The sequence below is a fragment of the Nycticebus coucang genome, chromosome 7 (assembly GCF_027406575.1).
Source record: "Nycticebus coucang isolate mNycCou1 chromosome 7, mNycCou1.pri, whole genome shotgun sequence".
Lineage (NCBI taxonomy): Eukaryota > Metazoa > Chordata > Mammalia > Primates > Lorisidae > Nycticebus > Nycticebus coucang.
In genome coordinates this window covers 9,966,643-9,975,438 of record NC_069786.1, presented here as the reverse complement: position 1 = coordinate 9,975,438, position 8,796 = coordinate 9,966,643, and positions in this window count along the sequence as shown.

Here is an 8,796-nt window from a genome sequence, read left to right as displayed (position 1 = left end):
AGCTGGGGAATCAAGGCTAGAGGGTGAAAGAATTAGGCCAAGAACCCTGGGAGAGTGAGCAGAAGAGAGAGAGCCCGGAGAAGGGCCAGCCTGTCCCCAGCGCCTGCCCACTTTGTAGGTGACACCATCCTCCACAGGGCCTTCCACCATCTGAAATACACCTTGTAGGGTCAGGTAAGGGTCCCTGCCTCTGACCACCAGCTCGTTAAGACTACCACTCAGACTGTCTGTGTCTTTGTGACTCCTCTCCCTCTGGTTTTCCCAGGGTTTTCTTCCTTGGGAGCCTTGGCCATTGAGACCTCTTAGCAAACAGAAGCCTCCAACTGGATCATTTTCCAACAGGGCTAGTTTTTCCTGCTGTGACAAATCTATCACCCTCTGCTACCACTGCCTATTGTATGTCAGAGTCAAGAGGAGGTAAAGGGTTGGAAGAGCAGGAACCACTGGCCCCAAGCCAGTGTCCCCTCCCAATCATACTCACTGGCTGTGTGAGATCCCACTTGAGGTCAGTCCCACTGTGAGCTGTTCTCCAACAACACTCGGCGATGACGGAGCAGGTGGGGAGAAAGTGGGTGCCCAGGAGTGGAGTCGCTGGAGAGAAACAGAGTCAAGGAAGTTGGGGGTGGGAAGGCAAGCACTGAAATGCTGCACCCAGAAACCTAGGGTAGCTCGTGAGGAATGGAGAGGCAGAAAGGGGCTTCAGAGGATGGAGAGGGATAAGACCAAGGTCCCAGAGCAGTGTGGGGATAGCTGTGTGGGAGGAGAGAAGCTCTGCGCAGACATCGGAGGAGGGACACGCAGGTGAAGTGTCCCATTAAAGCAAAGAGACATGAGCTGGTTGGGAGCCCTAGAGGTGGTTCCCAGAGTGCCATTAAGGAAAGCAGAGGCCAGCATGTATCAGATGAGCTGTCGAAGTGAAAGTTGGCACTACCAGGAAGAGGCAAAAGGCAGATCTGGGGGGCAGGTGCGTGCCTCAGGTATCAGACAGGTTGGGTAAGCAGAGGTGACCACCACCAGGAGGGTGGTGGGGGGTGAGGCAAGGACTCTGACAACAGGGATGGCACACCCAGGAGGTAGCAGTGAAGGCAAGGACACCAAGCCCATGTCCACCCCGGTACGGACATCATCAGGAGGGCGGGGTGTTTCCACGGGGGGCAGTGTGCGCAAGGGTGCAGAGAGGGGTGCTGGAAGCCACAGGACCCAGGCTGTGAAACACACAGCAGGGGCTGATGAGAAGAGGCTGGGGTGGCAGAGGTCTAGGTCTAGGCCTGGAAGGGAGGGAGGTGTCTAGGAGTGTGAGACAAGCACTTAATAGGGGTTTTCTTTTCTTTTCTTTTTTTTAGAGACAGTTTCACTTTGTCACCCTTGGTAGAGTGGCGTGGCATCACAGCTCACAGCAACCTCCAGCTCTTGGGCTTAGGAGATTCTCTTGCCTCAGCCTCTTGAGTAGCTGGGACTACAGGTGCCCACCACAATGCCTGGCTATTTTTTCATTACAGTTTGGCCGGGGCTGGGTTCGAACCTGCCACCCTGGATACATGGGGCCAGTGCCCTACCCACTGAGCCACAGGCATCACCCTTAATAAGGGTTTTCTAAATGAAGTGATGGGCCTTTAAAGGAGGAAACTAGGAAGAGAAGCCCAGGTGAGAATGAGGTATTTAATGTGTGAGTGGGGCCCAGGCCTCAAGTAAGGCAACCAGGAAAGTGACACAGCTGGGACCCTACAGAGAGGAAACTGCAGAGTGGGCTGGGGTGATGGTCAGGAAGCCATCAGTGGGATTCAACGTTGAACGTGGGGGTGACGGAGATGGAGGGTGGGAGTGGGGAATCAAGAACGGCCCCATTTCTGGATTGGGCAGTTTCACAGGATGGCAAGCAGCCAGACTGTGCAAGCATGCTGGAATTTGGGTCTGGAAAGGCTACAGGGCATTCAGAGCCCAGGACGGGGGATGCAAAGGGGTTGAACTGTGGTTGCTGTCCTGGAGTGGTTCAAACAGGGGAAGTTTTCTCCTGGGGGGTCTGGTGGGCCCCTCTTCCTTGCTCCGAGATTTCTGCCTGGGCCCCGACAGGCAAGAGACAAGGGCAGTTCAGGCCCTCTGGCCTCGGCTTCCTTTTCCTCCATAGGACCCTATTTCTACTTAGAGGACAAATCACAGACATCCGGGAAAAGTATGAAAACTTTGTGATATTTGTCCAGCAAAACCCAGGCTGAGGCTTCAAGCCTCTTCATCGCATGCACCTCCCCTGCAGGAGAGCTCCAGATGCCGAGTCCCTTGGGCACATGTCCTGTCCTAGGCACGCGGATTCCCCATCCCAGCCCTCAGCAGCAAGAACGGTAACAAAGGTGAAAACAGTGGGTGTGTGTGTGCTTGGTGACACAGGGGGTCTGTGCAGGGCACGTCACACTGTTTTTATCCTCAGTGCACTCCGTGTCATAGTGTGTACCTCTCTCCACTTGACCAACAGGAACTGAGACTCAGGGAAGGGAAGGGACATGCCAAGGGCACACGGCTAGTGTGTCCCAGAGAGAGACAACTCCAAGACCAAACAGAGTTCGGGATCTTACTGCTAAACCAGGAGGCTCAGGACAGGCTGGAAACTTCTACCCCAGGTGAAAGCAGTGGGGAGTCCCTGCTCTCATCAGTAACCCTCCACCCCTGCTGAAGCGTCCTCTGGGAGAAGGCCTGGCTTATCTCTGGGGAGAGAAGCACAGCAAAAGCTCCCTGCCTCGGGGAGCTCACAAAGCTCAAGTAAAGAGCTGGAAGCTGAGTGAAACCTTTGTACGAAGCAACACCCCAGGAAATACGCAGCCCAGAAATCAAGGGAAAGGCGAGAAAGAGCTACACGCCAGTTAAGATGCGGGAAGTCCTGGACGCAGGCACAGGCAAATGCCAAGTCCTGCCAGCCTTGAACCAGGACCCCAGTGCTGCTGGGCAAGCTAGTCTCTTCCTTGGGCCTCCATTTCCCCTCTGTAGGTGGAGATCAATGTCGACCTTTGCAGGGCTGTGGGAGGATTAAGGAGACAATGTGAGCCCTGCACCTGCAGCAGAGCCTGGCACATAGTGGCGTCACAGGTGACAGCACTGCTCTCACCAAACACACTCACCATACACACACATGCACACACAAACTCACGTGCACAATGCACGGGATGCACACGCTTACACTTACACTCACTAATGCACACTCTCTCACATGTGTGCATGCCCACACAGTCACTGACACACACAGACATATTCACCCACACATCTGCACCGGCAGGCACCTGCCCCAGCAGAATCAAACTTAGTATTCCCGTGGCTGTGGATGGCACTGCGAAGGCAGCTCCCAGCCCTTCTACAACTTCTCATAGCCCCTCTCTCTGGAAGCCCCTAGTGACACATGACAGTGGTTGTCATTACACTGTTGGCCACATTTCCCAAGCCACCTCCTTTCTGAGCACACAGCAGGGTGGCACTTCCTGGCCCCTATGGTTGGGTGGTGCCACATGACTAGCAGTGGCCAGTGAGCCTAGAGTAGAGGGAACACACCAGGTGGATCTCTCCAGAGCCTTGCTCTGTTGTGACACTGACAGGCCGCATCCAACACGGGGCTGCTCCATTAGCTGCACATGAGTGACAAGGATGAGTGGACCCTGCTGACCACAATGGCTATGAAGTGCAGGTGAGAAGGAAACTGCCCAGGGCTTAAGCCATGGGTCTGTGGGGCATTGGGATGCCACCTGAGCTAGTCTGACATCACCGAAGCAGGTCCATCTGTCTTGTTGCAGACATTGTGACCTTCTAGCACATTCCGGAGGCAGCCTTGCTCTGCAGTGTCTGTCAGACGCACTTTTCTTCAGAAGGTGTATTCCATGTGATGGATGCTCCAAGCTTCCTCATTCATTCATCCTAACAAACCCTCCCAGAGAAGCGTGTCTGTGGCCTTGCACCCAGCAACAAAGAAGAAAAGTGCCCAGCCCTGCTTTGGGACGTGCACTGTCTTCTGAGGGGGTCAGGGCAGGTCAGTGCTGCACCAGAGGGACAGAGAGCACCCAGGGAAGGCCACCTGATGCACTGGTGATCTTACCCAGATGAGAGCAGCCGAGGAATTGGTGGTCTTGACAGCTTTCTGGAGAAATTCGTGGCTGAGTTGAATGCTGAGACCCAGGAAGGAATTGGATGCACAAAGAGGGGCGGAAAAGTGTGTTCAAGGCGAGTGAAAAGGCCTAGGAAAGAGAAAATGGCAAGTGATGGGAGCACCTGTGAGTATGTCCTTGTGTGCAGACACTGTGCACACGCAGACAACAGAGGGTGTGCACACATGTGCGTGGGGGGGAACAGACTTGCATGTACACTGCTATGTTAGTGCACACATATGGATGTGGACAAAAGTGCATGCGTGTGTGTGCTTTGCAGATGTGGGTAAGAAGGGAAGGGTGATCGTGAGTCCAGAGCTGTGACTAAGGACCTGATCTGGGTGATTCATGCTAAAAAGATTAACTTGATCCCGATGGTACTGGGGAGCCATGGCAGGTTTAGGCAGGATAGCTGTCTGCTCTGCCCTCTGGCTGCAGTGAAGTGGCCTGACTTGTACCAGGTCTTCAAGTCCTGAGGCTGCTGTGATAACCCAGACTAGGGAGCCCCCCCTGGCCGGGCAGAGCTGGGTAGAGTGGGAGTGTCAGGAGTGCTGCAGATGCAGGAAAGAGGTAGGTGGAGGATGTCCCCAGGGGCCAGGTGGGTGGGGGTGTAAGGTGCAGGGCCTCCCGAACAAGATGAAGCCCAAAGAAAGGCAGAACTGGGGAAGACTGTGAGCTGGGCCGAGCTCCCACAGGGATTCAGCATGCAAGCACGCACTGAGAAGCCCTGTCCATGGCAGCAGGGCCCAGCTTCATCTCAACCTCTTGGGAGTTTCCAAGAGGCATGTTTCTTGTAATTCCCAAGTCTGGTCACCTGGCTGTTTCACTTGACTCTGGACAGAGCCGTGGGGAGTAGAAAGGGCGGCTCCGCTAGACCCACTTCATAGCTGGGCAAGCAGGCAACAAGTCGTGTTCCCCTCCCTCCCCGCCCTGACCCCAACCCCACACGGCTGGGTGTCCTGGCGCCACACCCTCCCCACCGCACCTAGCCCACCTTAGGTGGGAGGGGGGAGGGCACACCTGCGTGGAAGTCCAGAGTAGTGGTCCCTGCTTCGGGTCACTGCTCCTCGGAAACCAAATCCTGACCCTGTGTCCCACCTCCACTGGCCCCTAGGTCTGTCCTGGCTGCGCAAATGGGGGCTGGGAGGATTTGATTGACGCTGACTGCTTTTCCACTGGTCAGCCACAGGCAAATATCCAGGTCATTAAGTAGAGGAGAGCACTATTTACTGGCAAGGAAACTCCCGAGCTCTCCCGCTGTGGCCAAGCGGGAGTGGGAGGTGAGAGGCAGGGAAAGCAGACGGGCAGAGAATCCAGCTGTCACCCTGGTCGGCCTCCCAGGCTCGGTGGGTAGACCAGGACTGGACCGCGGAGGCGTCCCCTACTCCTGCCCCTTCTGGGAAGGGTTCATCCAGGATTCAGTAGCCACCGCCAGCACCAAGGCTACTGGACGGGCCGGCCACGCCTCTTCCGGTGGCCCCGCAGCCACCCAGCACAAGCCCGGCTTCCTTTTTCAGCTCTGGTGTAGCCCCATACTAGTCCGGTGACCCTGGGCTACCATACGCATTCTCTGGACCTCAGTTTCCCCCATCTGTGCGGCGAGTAGTGAGGGGAAGGACCTGGATGGCTAGGAGCCCTTCGAGCTGGAATATTTGGGGTTCATTATCTCCAGCATCGCTGAACCAGGACGCGCCAGCCGAGATGCGCGTGCCGCGCGCGCCCTCCAGTGCCCAGTTCCTGCCTCTGCACAACAGGGGCTTCCAGGGAAAGAAGGGGAGGGAAGAACTCTGTAAATTGTGATTTTTGAGAACTGGTGAATAAAAGAGTCAGTAGGGAAGGAAAGGGAAAAACTAACCGCAGAATGAAGGAGTGATGGGTGAGTGATAATGAGGGCTCCAGCACAGGGTAAACAAACATCAAGTGGATGCCCACACAGTGATAAAATGAACCAAGTCCCAACTGCCCTGCAGGTGACCATTTTCAAATGTGTCATTGGGAATAAAAAGTCACACTGCAGTCGAGACCGTGTGCATGGACGGCCTGAGGTCATGCCCACCTTGATGTGGCTCCAGCACCCCAAGTCCTTTCCGTCTGAGTATGGAAACCTCCTCCCAGGCTCAGGGCCTGCTTTCCTCCTCCTGGACTGGGGTAGGCCCAGCTATTTGAGCTCAGCTTCTCCATCCCTTCCTGGGATCCCTACAGAGAAGCTTCCCTGTCACCAGGGTCCTTTCTGTGTCTGTCTGTCCCTCCAGGCCTTATCCACTGTGAATATGGAAACGCATCTGATGGGCATGTCTCCAGGCAAGTGCCTGGCACAGAGCAGATGTTCAGGACTCAGTGAAGGAATAAGTGAAGTAAAGAAGGCAGTTTGCCATGACCCGACTGCACAGATACGTCTGTTCCTAAGAAGGAGCTCTTGCTCCTAGCCCCATCCATCTGCCCTAGGGCTGATAGCCACAGCCCCCTGACCCCAGAATGGGACACAGAAGTAGGGGTGGAGGGAGTAAGGGGCAGAGGGTTCGAGCCAGGAGAGTCCAGCCTGGGGTCATTGGGGTCAGCAGTTTTGCCCATCCCAATACTGGCAAGGTTGGCAGGCACCAGGGGATCACTAAACACCAGCCCTTTCTTCCTGCCGGGTCACCCTGCCCTCCAGGCTGGGTCTTACCCAGGACAGAGCGGTTCCAGGAGCTGTGTTAATTAGCTATGGTGAAAACCACAAACAGCACTGGATGGCTGCACTCAGTCTCCAGCAACAGCACCACGACCTCCTTCCTCCTCAAGTGCTGGCAGTTTACTCCCCCCACTTCCTCTATCCCAGAAAACCCTTCAGATCTCAATGCAGCCCAATTAAAAGGGCTCCGACAGAATAAAAATGGTGCCTGCTTACAGAAGAGCTCCTTCACTGTGACCCCAGTGTGCCTGCTAATCAAAGTGGGGCCAGGAGGCCCTAAGAGCTCGTTTTCTCCCCTTATCTGTGCAGTCAGATCTGTTTCATCTCTGCTGTCCAGCGGGCACCATCGGTCACCTCAATTTTCCAATTATTGCCTTTCCTGAATTTGCACACTGGAGGGGAAACTGTACTGAACCTTCTGGCTCCATTTAGCCAGCAGTGGCAGTGCTTTGGGTGGGGCAGGACCTCAGGCCCCCAGGAGCAGGGTCTTGGGCAAAGCAGACAGGCTGGCTGGCTGGGAGGCTGCCTACCTGGGCACCTCCCCAGGTCAGGTGCTTACTGTGTGACCTCAGCAGTCCCTGAGAGTAAGTTCCTATCAGCCAGACAGGGAACCAGAGTGCCACGCAGGAGTCAGGGACAGCCTTGGAGCAGCAGCACTACTTTGAACACCTGCCCTGCCATTCAGTCCCTCATGGAGCACCTCAGGTTTCACACGTCCAAGAAATAAATCCACATCTGGGGAAAGAAAACTTCTCTGCTTTTCTTCTGCAGCTGGACTTGGATGAATCCCAGGCTGAACCCAGGCTTCCCGGGTATATGTGTCCACTTCCTGCTGCTCTCATCCTGCCTGTGACAGAAACCTCCCTCAAATGCCACTGGTATCTCCTTGAATTCCTCTAGGAACTCGGGGGCGTGGCCCTGTTCCTTCCAGGAATGGTTAGGTGGGTAAGACTCCTCCTCAGCAAATGGTCCTGAGAACTTCTGCTTGCGACGTCAGCTCAGAGCCCATTTTGCCCTCGAGACCACAGCATGATCTCCTCCTCCTTTTCTTTCATTATGTTTTAAAGTATAATTTATTTTGCTGATATTAAAATGTGTCAAACGATCTATGAACCGAGTGTATGGTGCCCCATGATCATATTAATGTACACAGCTATGATTTAATAAAAATTAAAAAAAAGGAATAAAGTATAATTTACAGAAACTCCATGCAGCACCTAGACCAGCCAAAAGTGTCTCAATATGGGAGAGCTTAGTAGCCTTGGTCTGCACAAACCTGTCCCCTTACCCATCCCCAACTGCACAGGGGCCTTGGGACACTAGGCTGCCTGTCCAACAGTACTGTCCAGTGTTCTACAGCAGCTAAGACTTGTCTCCTGGCCCCAGCCTGTGACCCTCAGCCTCCTTGTCCAGCAGTGTCCCCATAGCAGGTGATGACCCTGAAGTCTCCTCCCCTGCTGCAGGAAGCACAGGCCCAGAGCAGCTGAGGTCCTGCCCATGTCTCCTGCGCCAGGCGGGCCCCTCTTCAGAACCTTTTGGGGCCCAGGGGGTGGGGCTGGGGGCAGGGGCACTTACCCTCTTTTTGACCAACAAAACTCACTTGCTATTGTGGCAGACACAGAGATGCATCACTGAGACCCCCTTCTAGAAAAGACTCAGGGTCAGGGTGCCGGACGTGGGGTTTCCTTCAGGCCTGCTCAGCTTTCAAGACAGCCACACCCCTGTAGACGGTCACAACTCCTGACGGAGCACAACAGGATCTGAGAGGCCGGACCGACCCCAGTGCAGATCTGGCACCGTCAGGAGCCAGACAGGCAGCCGCTGGCCTGGAATCCCCACCTGCTGACAGACTGGTCGGTGCTCACTGTGCCCTGAAGGCTGCTGCCTGGGCCTGTTGTGTTCTTCCCCATGTGGTGCTACCCCTGCCAGTCTCTTGTTCTCCCAGCAACACATACCCCACCCTTTCCCCAACCCGGGAACCCTTTCCCTAGCCACCCCTCTGATTCC